Raw genomic sequence first — 21,264 nt, 5'->3', positions numbered from 1 at the left:
GGTCTCAGAGATGTGTATTTACCTACATCAGAGCAAACAGAGACAGAACAGGAGGAAGAGAATTGGGGCCATAGTGTTGTTGGCTGAGGGTCAGAGTCTCCACAGCTGAGCAAAACAGCTTTGTTAGTGTGTGACCTCCAGTCCTCGCAGCTGTCACCGACGGGAATCCATCCGAAACAATGTTTTTAAATCGTCTTATCCACTACCTCATTAATCTGTCTTCCCGCCGCTGGGTTCTACTAATAAACAGCTTTCCTATAAAGTGGTTGTTTTAATACATTTCACTGTCCCTCTTCAAGCACTGGCCTGCTAATGATTTATTTAGGGGGCCGTGCTCTGCTAGGCTCAGCGTGTGTGTTGAAGAGCTGCAGCGCATGACGTTTGCTAGGGAACGCACAAATAACCAAATATACTGTATCAGTGAATACAGGCATCATCTGAACCAAATTCAAATGACAACAGAGAGACAATAATCTGCTGACGGGGGCCGTGTGGCTCAGAGGGAGGAAAATGCTCTGAGATCATTCATGTTCATTTTCTCACATTATCTTGTTTTTCACAATAAGCCAAGATCTCATTACCAGCTGATTTATGCAATTAGTCCGCCTCAGCAATGCCAATTAAACAAAGCCAAGGGTTTTTTAAGGTCATGCTTAACTGATCTGTCACTAATTTGCACCACGGCACCTCGGTCTCCCTATCGCCGGGGCAAATAAGCCACCAATAACAAGACCAGATAAATGTACCGACTACCGGCGCATTGTTGTCGGAGCGCAGCACGGAGTCTGCTGCGTGGGAGGCTGGAGGGCTCACAGAATGAGCCAGATAAAGGCAAGAGTTGCAGACGGGTCTGAATGCAGTAGCCTTGAGGCTGGAGGTAACAATGGGGGAGAGGGGACCCAGGTGACCCCGGCTGAATGGAAGGCTGTTACATGAATAGCACCTCGGAGTTTAAAGTCTACTCCAGCCTCTCAAATGATGCTAAACACAGACTATTCCACTGTTATGAACTGTGCTCCAGCTGCAACCACCCACCCTCCCTGCGTTCACACACACACACACACACGCGCTTAACTTATATTAGAAGCTATTCAGTCTGCACGACAATCCCAGCCTGCTGGATAAACCACATATTACATGGAGAGTAATTCAATAAACCAGTCTTTGTCAAACATCTGACTATGGGCTGGATTCCTGTTGCGCAAAAAAATAAACGAGAACTCTTATGATTACAGAGAGTAGATATTAAAAAAAGCTTTGAAGCCATAATCTGATGCTGATTGAGAACAATGAGCTTAATAATACATGGGGGAATGCAGTTCTTATTCAATGGTTATTTAAGTTAATTATTTGTCTGATGTGTGGGGGGAAAAAAACAAAAGAATTTATAATTACAAATAATGAGCGACCCCAAACGATATTATAATGAAGCAAACGTAGTAATCCCTGTGGTGTAATAAGAGTCAGTGTCAACCAGCCCATTGTAGCCGCATGTAACAGCTCTTTTCCTGCTGTGAATAAGCCCTACAGGCAGGAAACATAAAACAGGCACTGCCCCAGTCCTAATTAGACGAACGGGAACTTATTAAACACAATTCCAGTCAACCCAAAACCCAAATTATTATTTCCACCCCATTTTTACTAATACATTGTCAACAACCTTAACCAATATAACGTGATTGTCATTATTTTCTCTGGAGTGGAGAGGATTTGTTGCCAAGTGAATTTGGCCCCATTAGGCCACGAGCGACCAGTCGGAACCGGGCACAAAGACTATTTTTCTGCTCAAAATAAAGCAAGCGCGTTGGAAACACTGGAGCTTTGGCCGCGCTCACACTGAATCCAAACAGACTGATGGAGCTGACATCAAAGCCGCAGAGACAGAGAGCTCACATCCACCTGTGGCATTTCTGTCAAAGAGTGGCCTTTTCTTTAGCTTGGGCTAAGCATCGCTAGCTCGCACACACACGTTCACAGAGCGTCACTTGTTAGGACACTGCATTGACTTCCATTCGTTTTGCTCGGCCTAACGCAAACCTGAGCCCCAAATTTAACCATCACCAATTCGTGCCTAGCCTAACCACGATTCATATTGTACTCCTCACCTTAACCAGGAGCCCAGGAATAAAGTTTTGTCTTTCAAACGCCATGCTTTGCACAAACACACACACACACACACACACACACACTCACACTCACGTCATAGACCTACCCTACAGTCTTATTCGAACCATAACCATGTTCCGCCAAACCCTAAAAACATGCAATCACCTCAATTGATTCACATTATGAAGATTGTTTTTTACCAAACTCATAATTTGCAACCAGATTTAGGTCCCTACAATATGTGTAACACCTTGACCGCACTAACATAAACCTTAAATTTGTTTTAGTGTCAACACACACACTTCACACACTTGACCACATTGTTTTGGGACAAAGGACTAAATTCAAATTCTACATTTCTGCAATGAAACAGTAGGTAAAAGCCAACCTCTGTTAAATCAGACACAAAAGAGAGCAACCTCAACATAACTGTCCAAATCCAGGTTTTATGTTCCATGTACTGTAGTTAAGTCTATGTTGCATTACTTCTTCTATATAGTATGGGACACATGTTTCAATTGCATACATGTGTCTGTGTTTCTGCTGCGCACATTTGTGCACGTCTGCATAGGTGCATTTTCATCCCAGTAGTTTAGTGGGTCTGCATTAGGCAAGCCAAAACTTGTACTTCAACTTGTGTCTGGAATTCATCCCGATCTGCAACATCCTCCCAATCCTCCTCTCCAAATCCTCACTTCCCCCTGCGTCCAAACGAGCTAAAGTAGGAATTCTGCCGAGTTAGTTATTTTGACAATAGAGGTAATCTCTGCCATCAGCCGACTGCTCCCCACCTGGATACAGTGTGGTTATCTCTGCCGAAGCAGCAGCCGCACAGCCAGTGTGGCCGGGGACGGCATGGGGGGGGGGGGGGGGGGGGGGTTGTTTGGGATGCAGTGAGGTGGGGCTGTAACGCCGGTCTCAGGGGAAATAGGGAAATGGGTGGAAGAGGGAGGTGGGGGGGGGATGGGGGGGGGCTACAGGCGTGAAGCGCAGGACATTCTGGCACAGAAATGTCTGACATAGTAATTGAACACGTGTGATTGTATGTTAAATATCCAGTTCCATCAAGTCAATCCTCTCAGCAGTGGCATCATCTGTGAAATATGAAACGACAGCTTCCATGCAGCGAGTAATCACCATAGCCGGGAATGAGAAGACAGCGGTTGGGCAGCGAACAGCCCGAGTTCAGGTAAACTGGAGGCACTCTGGCACGGATCATTTTATGGAGGTGGAATTTGTGGAGTATTTGTCACCTCACCTCGTATATTTAATCACCTCCTACTGGTGTGATAAACTTCAGAAGTTCAGTCCTGTGATGTAAAGACGAGCCACTGTGTCATCGAGTTATTTGGCGTTGGAAACAGGTCGCCACGTGCAAACAGCTGTTTCTTGCTCCAGCACACCCGTAACTGTCACGGCCAGACAAGTCTCTCTTTTCTCCTCTTTTTCATCATTACCCTCTGTCTCCCTCAAACTGCCTTTTCTTTTCCTGCCTGGGGCCAAACCCGGCGGACGAGACATTCACAAAATGTCTCGCACCAGTGTGTCAGGAATGACCACCATAGCATCGCTGCGGTTCAAATATCTTTGTCGAGAGTAAACAAAATATAATACACTGGTCAGTGTTGTGTCAAAAGCAGCAGTGTCAGACAAAGCAGAGGAAGAAAAAAAAAGATCTACTGGGAGGTTGTTACAAGCAGCAGCCTGATATGGATACAGTGCCGTGGCTGAGCGGGGGCTTTCATGTGCTGCTTGGCAAATACATTATCTGTCATTTCCTCTGCGTTCGAAAATAACAAGAATAAAAAGTGTGTTTGCTGAGCAGCCGGGCTGAGAGGCAGCGTGCGGGGAGCGAAGGCAGCAAATAGAATGTTTTCCTCCGCGATGGACGGCGTTCAGTCCCCAGCGCTCCTCACTGGCGGCCGTGCAAACCTATCAATTCTCTTTGATTCCCCCTCATATAGTCGGCACTTCAAAGACAGACAACACAGAATAGGCTTGTCTTTTCACACGCTGACGAGACCTCTTCTCTTATAACTTACAAGATATGCTCTCTCTTTCTGTCCTCCTTTCTTCCCCCCTTTCTTTCTCTCTGGGGGGGGTCGCATTGGGGGGGGGGTCCTCTTCCCCCCCCCTCTCCCAGGTAATGTGTTTATTTTTCCTCGACCCATCTTCTAGTTTGCTGCGTGGTGGCGTTTTCTCCCCTCTTATCGCCTGGTCCTCGCGGGGCACTTTAGCCCTTCAAACCCTGTTCACCATATACTCGTTTCAGAATCTGTGAAATGAGTGCTGGAGAAGCGTGGCCACAATGTCTGCCTGTGTTGCTGCTGGACTCAAATGGGCTCGGCGCTTCTTTTTTTTTTTTTTTTTTTGTCCAGGGAGATGCATAAATGGAAGTTTTTAACACCTCAAAGGAGGCTGGGCCTTTGTGGAGCCACACTAGAGAAGCCTGTCAGTCTCCCGAGGAGGCAGACACACTGAGTGCTGCAGGACAAAGAGCTTAGAGGAGGACAATCAGCAGGGGCATCACTCTGCTTTGGGGGCGCCGGGCGGACACACACATGTACACCCACGGTTAGACCTGCACTTTCACACAGTGCACAAACAGATACATGAACGCACAAACAAACATCGCAAAGCCCAAACTAGCGCATTTCACCGATCTCAAAATACCTGTAAACCAAATAATATCGAGAAGGAGCCGATGTGTTAAATATGTTTCAATTTACTGTAATTCTTCTCATACCCGTGGCAAACTAGTTACAGCCTGCAGAAGGAAGCAAAGAATAAGACGAATTCTTCTGAATATAAACACTGTGTTTCCTCCAGTTACAAGACACAATGAAAAATTGTCAATAGATTCATATGTGATTACAAACACGCTCAATAAAAATGATAAAAGCAACCAGCACAACAAACTGCGTTGTTACCTACTTATTGATTTCATCTCCACTGTTTGAAAATAATTCCCTCATTTCCATCCCAATTTCCCTTATTGAAATTATTTTTTTATTCCCGAGTGCAGCCCAACAGCTGGCATTTACAATCAGTCTTTATGCTGTTTAGATTTCTACAATAAGCATTTAGATGCAAATATCCCGGCCTGGTACAAAGGACTTGCAACTTCTGTCAGAAGCAACATAATCAACCTGCAATTGTCTCCTGGCTCCGAGTGGTTTCCAGTGACAAGGCTTTAGCTGTAAGCATCTGTATTCAAATGGTTCCCCATTTCAGGCACGGTTTAGTGTGGATATTTTCCAACAGTACGCCACTGAAAATCAATCACATGGTGAATTAAACCAGAAAGGAAACAACTGATCCATAAATGATCAGGTTACAACAAGGCAGTGGTGTCCGCAGATTATTCTGCGTTTTCCTTGTTTGTGGGAAGAAGCGGAGACGCGCTGTTTGATAGTGGCCTTTCCCACAAATGACTTGTATTACTGTCGCACATTTTTCGATTTGCAAAGGCAAGCTTAAGTTGACACGTAATTATTTTAGCGGCGAGCACGCCCGGCACAATGCGGGCAGACGACTTTAACTGTGGACATGGGAAACATTTGTTGCATGTCACGGAGTAAAGGAAGTCCTAAATGGGCTGCAGTGTTCGGAGAAAAAAACATGAACGTTCATATTCCATGTTGGAAAATAAGTCTTCATCTTCTATTCATATAACACAACAACGCTGCACTGACTACAGCAGCATCTCAATGGGTTGCTCTGCGTCTCATTAGAAAAACTAAACCAAATTAAGAAAAACACAACAGAGGACGTGTATTTACATGAAAATGAAATAATAGCTGAAATCCTGATTTTAAAAAACGTTAGGGAAAAAGTCTGTAATGCAGCGTATGCATGTGCCTGTGCAGCCATTTGAACAATTACCATTATAACCTCTGTTTTCCTTTTTATTTACAGTTGCACAGGTCATTTGTCTTTTTCTTTTTGAAACCCTCAATTAATAGCAGCGTATGCAAATGCAAATGAGTGCGTTTAGGGGGGGGAGGGAAAATGATCAGTTTGAGAATATTTCTGCCTTCTTAATCTGCTAAAGAGGGAAATGATTTAAAAGGAGAACACAAATCTCCAGTGACATGGCAGGAACTGTGGGGCACTTTCCTCTCTGCCTCCATCTCTCTCCCTCTCTCCATTCTTCCTTTCTCATCTCACTCATGTCTGCCTCCCCCCCATCCCCATCCCCATCTCCTTCCTCCTAATTCACCCCCTCCTCCCGTCTCTCTCATGCTCTTGTTACCCTTTAGGGTTGGAAGGACCAGGCAGGAGTAAGGGACAAGGACCTGAGAGCATGGAGGGCTCCAGTTGGCTTGTCCCCCTCACAGGAAACAAATGTAGTGTTTGAGCCACTGATCACTGGTATAATTGAGTTTAACACTCCTTTTCTGGATTAAAACAAGAGCCTTTGAAATGAAAGGTCAAATTACCTCTGCAGTCAGGCAATAAATAAGTCAAACAAGGTAAGAGGTTCCTGCCAGTGTATGTAAGTGGCAAATTTAATTAGTGGAAAAAACAGGAGGCTCTTTATCGGACGCTCTTCCATTCCATACTGCACAGGACAAAAGGAAAGCAAGGAAGGAAAGCAAAGGAATTCAAATCATTTATCTCTACATGTTTCCCAGAGCTGTATCAAATGCATGAGCATCCCAGTTTATTATAATATCACCAAAATATCCTCACAAGTTTCACACATAATCAATTCGCATGGTAAAAAAAAATATGTCTGTATAACATTCTTGGCAGTCAGTCTGGACGCACTTTTTTTTTTTTTTTTATTCATGATTTTTTTTCCCATTATGCAGTGTGTCCTATAGGCCCATTGTCCATTGATTGCAGCACAAGGAAAGGAAATAGGCATAAAGTCAGGCTGCAGTCTGGACTGGAAGCACAGAAGGTGGCCCGAGCAATGCACAGAGAGAGAGAGAGAGAGAGAGAGAGAGAGAGCTGCTCTACACCCAACCAGCTACAATGTGGCCTTTGTGACATAATGCACTCCGCACAGCAGTTTGTGGAAAATAATCCAAATTTTACTGGTTCACATGTCCAGCAATAACAACTGACATCACAACCTGTACCATATATGCCATGTTTCTGGGCACATTTTACATTTAGTGGAGAACGAGAGGGGGGTAAGAACAACATTGTCAAGCAGTTATTATATTCCCATCATGTCCTGAGAGCCCATTACAGCATGGCAAACTGTAAAACTGAGAAGCCCAGCAGGCCGAGGCCACGGAGCAAAGGCCGGGGAGCGCAGAGACTCGGGGCCGACCCGCTGCACACCGTTAACGGCTGGAGAAAGATGTCGTTCAAAACGAACACTTTGCACCTACAGATTAGGTGTATTGAAATTCCTGTAGTCATTAATGTTTAGTTGTTCTTGCTCGAGTGTTTAGTTTTGCTCCTGTTTGCTGCCATTTGTGTTCGGCCAAGCACCAGCAGTGAGTCTCTGCAGAGCCCCCGGAGAAAATGAATTAGGAAGAGAATGCAACAGAACGAGCAGGAGGAGGAAGAGGCTCCTGTGAGATAATGGTACCATGAGGCTGGTGTTAACTGCATTTGAAGCATAACAGGTGGGTCACATGAAAGATCACCGTGTTTTCTTGTTGTTTTTTTTCTTCACATGCCAAACACATGCTTCTCATTATTCTACAAGAAAGAAAAAACTGACATAGCTCCAAGCTAAAGAGAGAGGGCCCTCCATGGCCACTACTGCTCACCACAAACTAGTTTTCAAGTATATCTTACGTTACATATGAGTATACATTGTGAGGCTGAGTGCGCTTTGAACACTCCACGGGGACAAAATGGAAACGTAAATAGATTAAATTGCATGTCCAAATATGTAATGAGTGCTGCAAGGTAAGCATGATCGATGTAATAAAAGAAAAACACTTTTCAGGGATCCTTTTCTCTGAATAGAACTGATGTGGATTTCAACTGAGCACTTGCTGACTGGATAAAATATATAAATAAATGTGCAGAAATACGTGACTTCCAAACCGCCCAAAAAATAATAATCCAAAGCTGTACCATTTCAATTTTAAATGAAAAAAAAAAAAAAGATTTATTGAAGAAAAGCCATGGACAAAGTGTGTGTATGTGTGTTAAGTGCATGTCCCTGTGTGAGTGGACGTACAGTATGTGTCTGTGTATGGTGTGTTCCCTGCTCTCCACAACAGACCTCTGAACGTTTTGGGCCCGAGTGTGGCCTAACAGTGAAATGTTGAAATTGGAAAAAATATTACCCTTCTTTCTCTTGAATAGCCAAGAGATAAGCACCCTTTAGCAATGAAGCCAGCGGAGTTTAAGCTTATTATGAATACCTCTCAGAGCGCAGAAGCATGCACTGTAGAAATCAAAGGGAGTAATAGGCAGGTAAGCCAGTGTCATTTTAAGGAGGAAGTCAGTTGTGAAATTGTAAAATCGCTCGGCCCCCGCCGACAATCTCCCGCCTTCAGAACACTCCCATAAATGATTTCTAATGGCGGCTGCTATCACATATCTGAAAAAGTTTGAAGTTTGTGCAGTGAAAAGAAAGAAAATCCAATACGAGCCTCTCCATCGATGGGGGACAAATAATAATAATAAAACCATTTATCACTTTGATTAAACAGCACATGCTCCGAAGTTCACGTGAATGTGCGACTCTTTGCAAGTGCCCTAAGCTTCCCAAAGTAGACCTGGCTTTGCAGGACCTTCCTCATAGTCTCACCTTCAATTGGCTGTGAACGTCTGCTGCGTTACTCTTACATGCTGGACTGAAACCATAACAAAAACAAAAACAAGCAACAAACTGAGGTCATCTTCATTTTATCAAATGATGTTTGAGGCGCAAGAGCTGCTCGTCGGACTTCTGAACACCTGCATGAATCAACTGACACAGAATCATCGGCTACACAAGTTTTTCTGTGCATTTTGTGCCAGATTTTTGTAAAAAGTCGCAACAGTCGTCTGCATGGATCCGCTGTTAAGATGATATTATAACACGACTGCTCCGAGGCAGCTTGGACTCACATAGTTTACAAAGACACACACACGCAGGCAGGCTAATACACACTGTGCTTTACTCCTCTGAATATTCATCCGTGTTTCCACATCATCCGCAGGTCTCCTAATCACAGTCACTTCCCCTTTAATCACAGAGCTCTAATTAGGTCCTAATAAACCATTTTGCCATCCTCTTGGAGCGCCTCTGTGTCACTCACACATCAAACCATGAAATACTATATTAAGGGCCTGTCAACCTCAAAGGAACGCTCCTCCAGCAGCAGTGATACAGATACTGCAGGCACACCCTCTTACACTAATTGAAATTATCGAAAGCTCCGCTTACATGTGACACTTGGCCATGTCTGAAACCGTGGACTGAAGTACAGCAGTCGAAAGCACGACGGTCGTGCCAGCGCTGAGGCTCTACTGGTTTCTCTGATGTTGGGTAATTGTTTAAACCTGAGTGGATATGGCACGGGGCCTCATGCTGCCTGTTCTGCCAAGAGAGGGAAAAAAAACTGTTCCTCGCTCGCACTTTTCTCCTCCGTTTCTTCTGTTCTAATTCAGTCCAACATGGGGCTTGAAGGAAAGCCTCAAGGATTCCATGTTCATCTTGGGGAACCAGTGTTGGGGACGATGATCACTGACCACAAGTTGATAATGATGACTGTTTAATTAGAAGCCTTTCTTTGGCCTGGCCACAACCCAAACTCCTCCACCCTGCAGATGGTGACCAATAAATTTAGCTTTGCTGAGGATAAGGAGGAACATTGTACCTCCCCAGTAAACCCTCAGCCCCACCCCAAACCGAGGACCTAAAACCTTTCTCCTCGCTGAGAGAAAAACGCAAACTGTAGCCCTCCTGATACAAAGGGCCTCTGACTGATGGTTCAGTCCAACAGGGTCTTCTAGATTTGGCGTTCGTATACGACAATTTTTTGCAATTGGCAATAACTTTTTCATGCAAAAACAAGGCCATCAGATTCCTGTGTAATTAGTCTTTTTTTTTTCTCGTATCCTTTTGAAGGTGTTTTTTGTTTTGAATCTTTATGTCGAACGCTGCAGCAAAAAAAAGCTTATGTGTGTTGTCGCTACAAATTAGTCTCCTCGCAACCAAAGCATGATTACATTTTTTTCAGGGTTGTGTTTAGGCAACTCGCAGCACTTGGTTAGAGTTATGGAGACGCTGTGGTTATGCTGAGCACATTATGGTTTAGGTTGGGAAACTAAAACAATTTGTTAAGGTTAGAAGAAACATGGTGAGCGTGGTAAATACTTAAAACAGAAAACTTATGACGTGATGCATAACCAGCCAGCCTGACCTTCTCCCCTTGACTTTACTCTGCAGTATAAGAACGTAAAACTGCAGCAAATTAGTTGCATATGAAGATGCACAGGAGGGAAAGCTTGAAGTCATTTGTATATATTTGTTCGCGGACTGTCGGGTCATTAATTGTGGTCGTATCCCACCCAAAGCAAAGGATTCATCTTTTTCTACAAATACACTGAACGTTTGTACTTTAATTCGTGTTCCACACTTTCTTTCCATTCTCTGAAGCAAAGTTTTTGTAGATTTTACAGACTGTTCTGTGAAATGGAAAAAAAGAGTGAGTGTTACTGTTCCTCAAACAGGACAACCCCTCCCATCATCTTCATCTGGTCCTCCTCTCCCACCTCCTGTCTATCATCCTCCTTCGGACCAGCCTCTCCTGGAGGTTTCTACACTGTGCTGCCTCTGTTAGTGTGTGTGTGTGTGTGTGTGTGTGGGCGGGCGTGCGGCGTGTGCCAGAGTGGCTATCCCCTCAGATTGTCAAAGAGGCTCATGGGAAATTTACTGCATTGGCCAAACCACAGGCTTTCTCTATCATTTCAGCAGATTTCTCTTTTTCAGTCCCATTCAAGAAAGTGATTATCGCAGTCGGTTCCTTCTTGGGCTTTATTCTTCGAGCTGTGAGTCCGTTTCTCTCGCTGTAGATGCACTTTGCCTAAATGTGCAGCTGAGCCAATCATAAGTTGCTTATAGGTGCAAATACCGACTGGGTGAGATGTTTCCACTGTGCTCAACAGTTGTTTCTAATATCCGTGTATATTATTTCATCAACCCTCCTTAAAAAAACGTCCAAATGGCTAAAATTAGATTTTTTTCTGGTTGGTTTAAGATGAAAGTTGATTTTTTTTCTTTTCCCGAACATTAGTGTCTTTGCTTTGCTTATGGTCACATTATGGTGCAAGTAGACAGAGTAATGGATAAAGTCTGTCCTGCAGTCACTTGTGCGGCTGAGGTGGAGAAACTGAGCCAATTGGAAACAAATGAAATGTGAATGTCAGCTCCCACCTAATACAGAAAGTCTCCTCGACCACCTTGAAAACAGCGAAGATTTCCCTTGTGATTTATTCACCATGCGCACGATGAGAAGAAAAATCTATTTCTTAGACTAAATGGGACTGAGTGATCTACTTACTCATCATCAGAGAGGTCTGAGGCAACACCAACACTAACATCATTATTTGTGTGGAGTCTTCAGCCTCAGAGAGCCGCTGTAAAAATCAGCTCTCAGCCCGTCTTTTCACCGACAGGGTGAGAGCGAGCGAGGATAACAAAGCCAGACAGAGAGCGAGAGAAAGACAGAAACCGAGAGAAAGCTTGTGGTCGGGTCTGCTGAGGCCATTTGCTCATAATGCACATTAAGGGAAAAGCCTTGTAACACGTCCAAGTCGGTGTAAAAAGGAATTATCGAGAAAGGAAACAAAAGACCTGGGTAAGGAGAGATGCTATGGTTAACTGGATCAGAACTTTAGCCACAAGACCCTTTCCATCTATTCCCCCGCCCCCGCCCTCTTTGTCACTTTGATTTATTTTTGGCACCGTGCATTAGCATTTTCCACAGGAAAAACTGTTGGGAATCTGATTTCTGGCCCAATATGTCCTTTCTTTTCCATAACTTCCCCGCCTGTTTCAGATGTGACAGTAGCTGCTCCGTGATGCAAACGGTCCATCGGTGTTTGTTTCCATCCAGGACGGCTCACACCCGCTTCCGCGAGAAGATGGATTTCAGCGGCAACAACAAACCAATTATGTTTCTGTTGTGACATTTATCGTCAAACATGTGAAGAACCAACTATGGTTTTAATCCACATATTGAATGAGAATGAATATGCAAGATGCGGTGTCTCGGATCATTTTAGCATTTATTTAATTATGCGGGGAAGGTTTTCTTGATGAAGTCATATTGAGCCAATTATCTGGACCAGCCTTCTGCATCATGGATCCAAGAGCTACACTGTGGTAAACGTGGTCATTATGGCCGAGCCTACACGGCCGATACCTACCGCAGCGAATCACAACACAGGTTTCCCTGCCTCCTTTTAGAGCCTGATCTCAGATCTGCAATAGGTGCATAGTTGGACAAACTGTTCTCTACGCAGCTCTGGCAGCCACGTAACATTAGCCTGGAGCTAGCTAGTAGCTACCTCACGACAAAAAACACCTAAAGCTTAACAATCTTATTTTGTTGTGTAAATTTGTTAAGCGTTTTGCATGAATCTGCATTTGGACATTTAAGTTAGGTTTGCTTTAGACTGTTCACAGTTAACATGTTAAATTTCAACTTAAGCAAAAAATAAACTGTTCTTATCGTCAACTCTCATTTTGCATTTCAGATTTGGGACACCCCCATGGGCCATATGTACTAGGTCTGCCCATAGTACCATCAATACCCAACCCTAGTCACGTATTCAGACCACACATGGCTCAAGAGCTTGTACACATGCACACAAACACACTCTGTATTAGCAAAAACACTAATATGCCAGACTGATCTAAAAACAGTTGTGTGCCAGCTAACCAGCGCCCAGCATCCTAGAGGCTGGACGGCAGAGTGCAGGAGCCAGATCGGTCGGCTTAACCAGAACTACAGAGCATATTTTACATCTCATGTCAGATCAAGCTGGCAGAGACCAAGCCGGCTGTCAACCTCCACCAGCTGGATAACGTCTAATTGTTCGGCTTCATACTGACAGAGGAGACCTTCTAACAAAATGAAGTACATCAACTTTCACAAGCTGGAGATCAATTGAGTATTCTACTCACAAAGGGTAAGTGAGTGAGTCACAACCTTGTGACTCATGCTCAACCCTGAACGTTGAAATTATTAATGAGTAATGAGTGTTATTCATAAGAAAAAAAAGACTTTCAAATGAGCTTTGTGATGAACATGGTGAGGGTGTTCTTAAGGTTCACATTATATTTACATAAAAACTTCCAGTGTCACAGCTGCCTATGCTGGCTGCAGTTATATTTTCATATAGTCCTCTAACACTCCCTCCAAGGCAGCGGCTTGCCCAGGGGAACGGCCTGATCCACACACACACACACACACACGCACACACACGCACACACACACACACACACACACACACACCAATATTGCGGATCACGAGGAAAAGGCTTGTTGTGATGCTTTTGTGCGTGAGCAGCACAAAACCCCACATTACACTAATCTCTTTTCCCTTGTTCATTCACAAGACACACAATCTTGTGTCTTCAGAGCTTCTCTAAGTCTAGGAGGGCAGAAATCACTGGGGGCTTCTTTTTTTTTATAATCCCACTATTATGCAGCAAGGTCACACATACACACAGTATGTAGGCCGTTTATATGTGTGTGAGTGTGTATATATATATATATATATATATATATACATATATCTGTATAAATACAGTTTATATCAAATGCTGACAGTTTGATAAATAAGGATATTTTCTGTGCTGTGTGACTATATTATAAGGCTTGTGTGACTTCAGCAAGTGAAAGCTCTGTTACTGAGTCAAAGGGAAAAAAAACATAATTAATGTATGACTCTCTCAAACAAAATGGTTGCCAGAAGAAAGGGTGAGAAAACTAACTTGTGTGTGTTTGTGTGTTTTTCTTAAACTGGCTTTCGATTCCGTATCCAAACGTCTGCAAAGGGAACATGAAGCAACACGAGTGTTTGTTTAAAATTCAGTTTCAAACACCTGCACTCTTTTCACACAACCTGATGTTCTCAGCCTTGGTCCATATGCTGCGTGTGTGTGTGTGCGTAGGGTTTGAGTGAGAGAAAGAGAATATGTGTGTATGCATGTGTCGCTGTGCTTGTGTGTGAGCGGTAAAATGTGTGCATGCGTGCATGTGTGTATTCATGCGCAAGGGGACTCCAAAATCCACCACATTTTAATTACTGCCCGGCTGCACTGTGTGGCTCTTTGATATGGAAATAAAGGCAACCGTCTTCAAACAGCCACTGTACAAATCTTCATTTGATACATAAAAAACAATGAGCTCCACTAATTCCTCCACCTGATTACAGTCCCAGACCTGTGTCACTAACACGTGGCCACCAAGGCCAGTCCAATTAAATCTACATATTAATGTGCAATTTAAAAAAAGATATATCAACACAGGCTACTTACCATAGCTGTTGCATTTGGAAATGAAAGTTAATTATGCACAACTATGCTATGGGCAAAAAAAAAAATGTCCAATTATTTTGACGAAAACCTATTTGGTGGGAGAGTGAATGATACAGATCAAAATGAGCCACTTAGGTTACTTGTGCAATTATACAGCTCCTGTGAAGATACACATATTTAGACTTTTTTCATCTGTAATCCTTTAATGTTAGCAATACTGTTCACTTACAGCAGCCAGAGGGACACGGGGATCTAACGGAGGAGGGAGAGGAAAAAACAGCCCCTGCCCTTGTCCATGTTCAGTAAGTGTCGGAACACGTAGGATCTATTTGTTCCTGAACAAAATCCTGCTTGTGCTCAAGTTCAATCTTTGACATTGGACAAACCTGGGTCGGCTTCATTAAAAACTCTAAATCAGATGGTGGCAAATGAGATTCAAAATCTAAAAGCTTGAGAGGCTTCTTTTTTAGTATTTTTTTTTTCAACTAGTTGGTGTGTCACATCAGTGTTTTCCACTGGCTCCCCATCCACACAGCGTTTTTTCATTCAGGACGGGGACCCGCTGGAGGTGGTGCTCCACTGTCTGCTCCTGATGACTCAGCCGAGCACTGATTTCCTGTCTTTCTCCTCTATGAGAGACGGAGAAAGGCCACAGGTTTTCTCCTGCATGAGCACAAATCCATTTCATTCAAATACAAGACCAATGTCGTCAGGAACCCGGTCTACCTCACCGAATGTGGCATCGGTGCACAGAGGACACTCTGTCACCGCATGCCTGCATTATACTGTGCAAAGCCAAAAACCACAGGGTCCCGTGACAGAAAGCCAAGCGCCACGACAGGAGGGACATGTCACTGCCTTCTCACCAACTTCTCGTGGAAGCAACAACTACACAAAAAAAACCCCTCTCATATGGCACATCCCTGTTAGGTTTTCATCATTGTTGAAATATTCTACCGCAAATTAGATAACACTTAGAAAGACAGATGTCACAACATGTGCTGCCACATTTATTATCTCCTGCCGTCCTCCACCCTTCTGTCGCCCCCCTCCTCTACCTTTACCAGGCCTGCTGTTGTTTACCTCCTCTCATCTTGTTTATCATCGAGTCTCGCAGACACTCCGCCGCCACCTCCCACACCACTCGGAGACGGACGGAGACTCGTACCCGCGCACCCCTCTGCCACCCCCACCTGCCCCCATCTGTACATTTTCGCCAGACAGCGTCCTGTCACTATAGGAACAAAATAGCTGTCTCTCTACAAAAAAAGAACACACATGTAAAGTCTGTAATGATATGTGGTCTAAATGACATCTGGTCGGCGTTTTGTTTTTTTTGACGTTTCCAATCAAAATGTTTATCGAACGATTACACGTGTCAAGACTGAAGGAATCCTTGCAGAATATCTGGGAGAAGGGAGATGTCACTAAATCACACACACACACACACACACACACACACACACACACACACACACACACACACATGCAGCAGTGAGCCTTCTACACCTAACAACTTAAGATATAAAGGGTCGGAGAGAAACTGGTGCAACTTTGACTTTGTATAAAATAATCCACATACAGTCGGTATCACACTTTTATTACTGCTGAAAATGACAACAAACCCTTATCATTGCAAACTTAAACCAATAGAAGAAGGGTTTTTTTTTGTGAAATCAGTTTATCACTAGTTGAAATTGGTTGGAATATCATTTAAGAGTTCAATTTTTCCCCTGCAGAGAAATACACTTCGGATAAAGCAGAGAAGCGAGGCCGTAAAAATTAAACCTACACTTTCATCCCTGTGTCTTTCAGATAAATAACACCTGGGTTTTATTGTAACACATTATAAAAACGAATGTATAGATCAGCACTGATGCAGGGATTTACTTTTCACTGAGTTGAGATTAAACTTTACAATAAAATCCCCAGAAAACAGCAGGTGCTCTTAACTTCATGACATCAGGCGAACACACACATATGTGGAGTGAAACAGAAAAATATCCAAACGCCACATAAGGCACATTTCTGTCTGCCACCCATCCCCTTCCCCTCCTTCTCTCCCTTTCTCCCTCCTTCTCTCTTCTTTTTTTCCTCTTTCTTTTTTTCTTTGATCCCACCAATTGCTGGCACAAGAGCTCAGTATAAACACATCCTACCTGTGGATGAGGAGGATGGATTTAAAAAAAAAAAGTAGACCCACAAATATCCTTCAGCTCCTGACAGTTGGTCTAAAACCCATTTTAAAGACGGGAGTTCATTCACACCACTCTCACTCTACTGCTCAGCAATGTGCAATAATGCAAAAAATAAATGTGTCTGCAGCAGAGTTGCTCCTTAACACGGGAGACATTGAACTCGGGACAGACTGCAGCAGGATCCGTTTAGACGAGTAAGCCGGGTGGCTTCTCTGGACCCAGCGTGTCAAAATAAAAGTCCTAAAAAAACCTCTGAACTCACTGGCACATCTAAAGGTTACGCGCGGAGTCCAGGTGGAGCGAGGCACGCTGCCTTTTCTCCGTCTCGCAAATAAAATACGCTTAAAGTCAGCCCGAGATCCCCCCGCAGATGAAGTCCTTGAAAACACAGAGGCCAAGTCAGTAAACATGATGAATGTGATATCATTGCTCGGTCCGCCATCACGCACCAAACCAACGGTCACTCTCTTTTTTCAATTAGTGTTTTTAATCGTGCCATCACAGACGGCAAAACAGTTATGTTCCCATAACATAAAGCAGCGGAGGGGATGTGAGGGGAGCAGCCAAATATCAACGCACGCACACACGCACACTCACACAGAGAGAGAGACACACACACACTCTCACACACACACACACTCACACACACACACACACACACACACGCACAACGTTTCCTCGGTTATTACGATCCGAGTTGTGGGCTAAAAATCGCCAAGAAGTGCACAAAGGAGCAAGGTGGTTCATTAAGACTGTTCCTCCTGTGCGCAAAAGCATAAGTGCGAGATGTTAAATGGGAGCAAAGTGCGGGCTCCGTGCGTCAGAGGGGCTGCGACGCCGCTTTCCACTCTCTCCCCTCCTCAGCCCTGTGCGCGCTGAGCGACACGCTGAGCTGCAGCAGCCGTCACACACCAACTCTTATAGAGACACAGACAGAGCCGAGTGTCCCTGTATAGCAATCAGGACAATGTGCTGAATGGGCAGTCTAATTATAAACGTGCCATTTAGGCTCGCATTTGGTCCCACAACCGCCTTACCTTATGAGGAGACCTGCGTCCGCACAGAGAGCGACTCCTCCATAGGATCAGAAGTTTACCTCAGCACAAACAACTCCGGGTTTTTATTTTATTTCTAAGAGAACCCTGGAAATGTGTTTTCTTATATCAGAGGCGTTTTAAGAGCAGGGTGTGTATTTATAAGCCGTTATCCACAGGTGTTTTTCGTGGTTAAAAACGCAGGTATTCCGTTTTTAATAAACACAACAAATGCGCATTAATATGATTGTATTTAAAATGGTTTACAGTGTTGTCCTTCAGGTCTTTTTCTATTCTAATTAAAATAATAACATAACTCTTGCATTTGTTTTAGGAAAACGTCTTAAAATCATGACACACGTCTGCGTAACACGCTGACAATATCATCCCTCCATCTGTTGTATTTAACTTGTATTCCCTTTATAATAAACCTAATTAATCACTAACTTTGTGCAGCATAAATATTGTATAAAAAATATTGTAAGTGATTTCCATATAATCACTAAATAATTAAAGTTTACATTATGATCTAAAAAATATCAAAACAATAATGATTTTATTTAAAGACCTGCGAATTAATTGTTTCTTGATTGTCTTGTTACAGCGGCGGAATAAAAGGCGAGAAAAGCAGCTGTATTACGCACGTTGGGACTTTTCACACCGAACTTGAGCTGAGTCCGCCGAGCTCCACACACCTCTGCGTAAATGGAAGAAAAAGTGTCCGTTCAAGTGCATCTGCTCTTAATGGACATGGTTACATTTCATTTATGGCGCATGCATTCTTTACGGGTCAATTCCCCGTGACCTCCCGAGAAAGTTGTTGGGAAGAGTGGATTCCCAGCAAGCAGCCTGAGCCGGGGCCGACCACTAACTCTGGGTCTGTGACAATTAGAAAATCAGACAGAAAATGTGCGGACGAAAGACGCACGTCCCTGTCAATGAATGGTACCGCGTCGTGGACACAAGTGAAAGTGCCCCCGGCACCAGAGGAAAGTTACGGGACGTGTAAACAACACACACCAAAACCACTGTCAACATTTACACGTTTAACACAACAGTGACAACCACGGGTTTTATGCTGTTTGGTTAAAGTGCGATCAACAGTCTGAACTGCGTGTGTCCGCTCGCGCGGCTGCCGGGATAAACAAAGGGGGAAACAAACAACAAACGTGGGTTCAAACCTTGCGGCGGTGTGTGGGGATGTGTCGCAGCTGACTTGAGACCAGGTCGGATGTCGGTTATCGCTCAGATTCGCTGATTTCCGCGGTGAATCCAGCAGCTCATACACGCGCCCCTCTCCGCCTCCTCTTACTTCGGCGTGTTTGGGTGAAAGCGGCGCATCAGACAATCGCGGTGATTAAAGTTTTGACGGTCACGCACACACTCGCGGACTGTCTCTCTCTCTCTCTCACACACACACACACATACGCGCGCGCCTCGTGGACCCAACGCGTCCACTTTACTTTCTGGAAGTGGTTTTCCAGCTGAACCGCGCGCACCGTGTCTGTGCCGCGCCGCTCCACTGACAGACAGCGCGCTCCGCTCCACTTTTTCTTTTCAGTGGTTCGGGGTGGTCGTGGTGGTGGTGGTGGGGGGGGCAATCGGCAACAAAAACACGCAGCAGATGAAAGCGTCGGCCCCACCGCGGTGCTGCGTGTTGACAAAAGTCGAGCGGGACGTGTTGTTTACCTTGAGGATCCGGGCCGTGGCGTGGATGAGCGTGCGTCCTTCCCCTCTCGTGCCTGTGCGCGAAGACCGTCTCTGAGCTACAGGATCTGCTGCACTGAAAACTTACTCACACGCGGCCGTGCGCAAGGAGAGGGATCCCGGGTCTACTCTCTGTGCGAACTTCAGCTGTCCCACTCACTGAAGGAAAAAACAAGTGGCTGTTGTAGTTCGACTACCTGTTCTGTCTGTCTGTCTCTCTCTGTCTCTCTCTCTTTCTCTCTCTCTCTCTCTCTCTCTCTTTCTGTCTCCCCCCCTTTTCTCTCTCCCTCGCTCAGACAAGAGGAGACGGAGCTGATGCTGTCAATCTTGGCAATCAATGCGCGCAGCCATGTCGCAAGTATTCAAAGCATTTCCCGTCGTGCAACATCAGAAAGTGAGTGGCCAGGGCATTGATCTGAGGAAGGCAAAGAGGCAGGACTACCCCACCACCCCCAGCCCCCACTCCTCCTCCTCCTCACCCCTCCTCCTCTCAGACAAGAGATGCGAGAGAGAGAGAGAGAGAGAGAGGGATGTGTGGTGGAGGAAAAGTGGAGTCAGGGAGGATGGTTACTAGCCGCACTTTATTCACTTTAATAAGCTTTACTTAAATGATCATCACTGCACGGGCTGCACACACACACACACACACACGGGCGTGCGCACACACACACTGCCCAGCTCAGCGGGACTTCTCTCCTTAGTTCACTTTTTTCTTTTAACTGACACGTTTCCTTTAGAATAAATTTGATCAGAGAAATGACGCGCTGACCTCTCCGGAGCTAAAGTGAAAGAGTATTCAGAGTTTTGCAGGAACAGAGAAAAAATGTGTGATTTGAGCTGAGGAGATGAACCCGGCGAGAGGAGAAGGAGGAGGAGAAGGAGGAGAAGGAGGAGGAGGAGGAGGAGGAGGAGGAAGAGTTCAGGGACCAGTTTAGACTTGTGTCATATTTGCATGAAAATCAATCGGCAACTAAAAATACCAGCAAAGCGAAGCTCCTTGGTCCTCAACTTAATAAGAAGTGAAACCTGATGATATCACACCTCGTTTTGATTCACAAGCCACTCGCACATCTCCGGCTCTCCAGTCAAATGTTTGCAAATGTCCTGTCACTTTATCCACCTCAGCTTTTCTGGATATTAAAGATAATTATTTGTACACGTCATCCCGTCAAACATTTATATTCCTCTCGTCATGTCGAGCGTTTTATTATTAACGTATTGTTTTAACACTGCGTTGTTGTTCTTAATATTATCATGAGATAATTAAATTACAACATTTAAAGAACACGCTAAAAATAAAAAGCTCACCGTAGAGACGTTATTAATTCGGATAAACACACGATTTAAATTAAGAGACAGATTTAAGAAATAATACGATTAATGTGTAATTTTTTTATTGTTGTTAATGACTTCAGATAAAATATTATTTAAAACCGAATTTCCCAGATTCAAAGGCTACATTTATTTTGCATGCATACAATTATTTTGAAGTTACTGAAGCTGTAACTAAAATAATCAATATTATGCATCAGTATGTTAATGTATGTTATTCAGTTAATATTATGTTAGAATAGTAAATGAATCCTATGTTATTAAAAAGAAAATAACAAGCTAAAGAGGCCAGGAGCACAGATCCCTCGTCCAAACAGAAGCTTTCTTTCTTTTTCTTTTTACAATGAAACACTTCTCTTGTTTGACATGATCCAGATGTTTGAAATGATCAGCTGAGCTCAGGGGAGGCCACACACACACGCACACACAC

The 21,264-nt window shown here is 44.2% G+C and overlaps 1 protein-coding gene across 9 annotated transcripts in view; it reads right to left on the bottom strand.

Moving 5' to 3' along the window:
- Positions 1-19,895, bottom strand: part of sox6 (SRY-box transcription factor 6) — a 131,934-nt gene extending 112,039 nt beyond the window's left edge. For 6 of the 9 annotated variants that reach the window (XM_062384860.1, XM_062384884.1, XM_062384891.1 and 3 more), the window contains exon 1: positions 19,485-19,895. The gene's annotated coding sequence lies outside the window, so the exon portion shown is untranslated. Of the gene's footprint in view, positions 1-26; positions 1,015-18,976; positions 19,273-19,484 lie in introns of those variants that run through there. The other 3 variants (XM_062384876.1, XM_062384913.1, XM_062384868.1) reach the window with 2 other exon arrangements.
- Positions 19,896-21,264: the final 1,369 nt, after the last annotated feature.

Source organism: Platichthys flesus, chromosome 1 (genome assembly GCF_949316205.1).
Source record: "Platichthys flesus chromosome 1, fPlaFle2.1, whole genome shotgun sequence".
Lineage (NCBI taxonomy): Eukaryota > Metazoa > Chordata > Actinopteri > Pleuronectiformes > Pleuronectidae > Platichthys > Platichthys flesus.
This window is presented reverse-complemented; position numbering and strand designations above follow the sequence as displayed.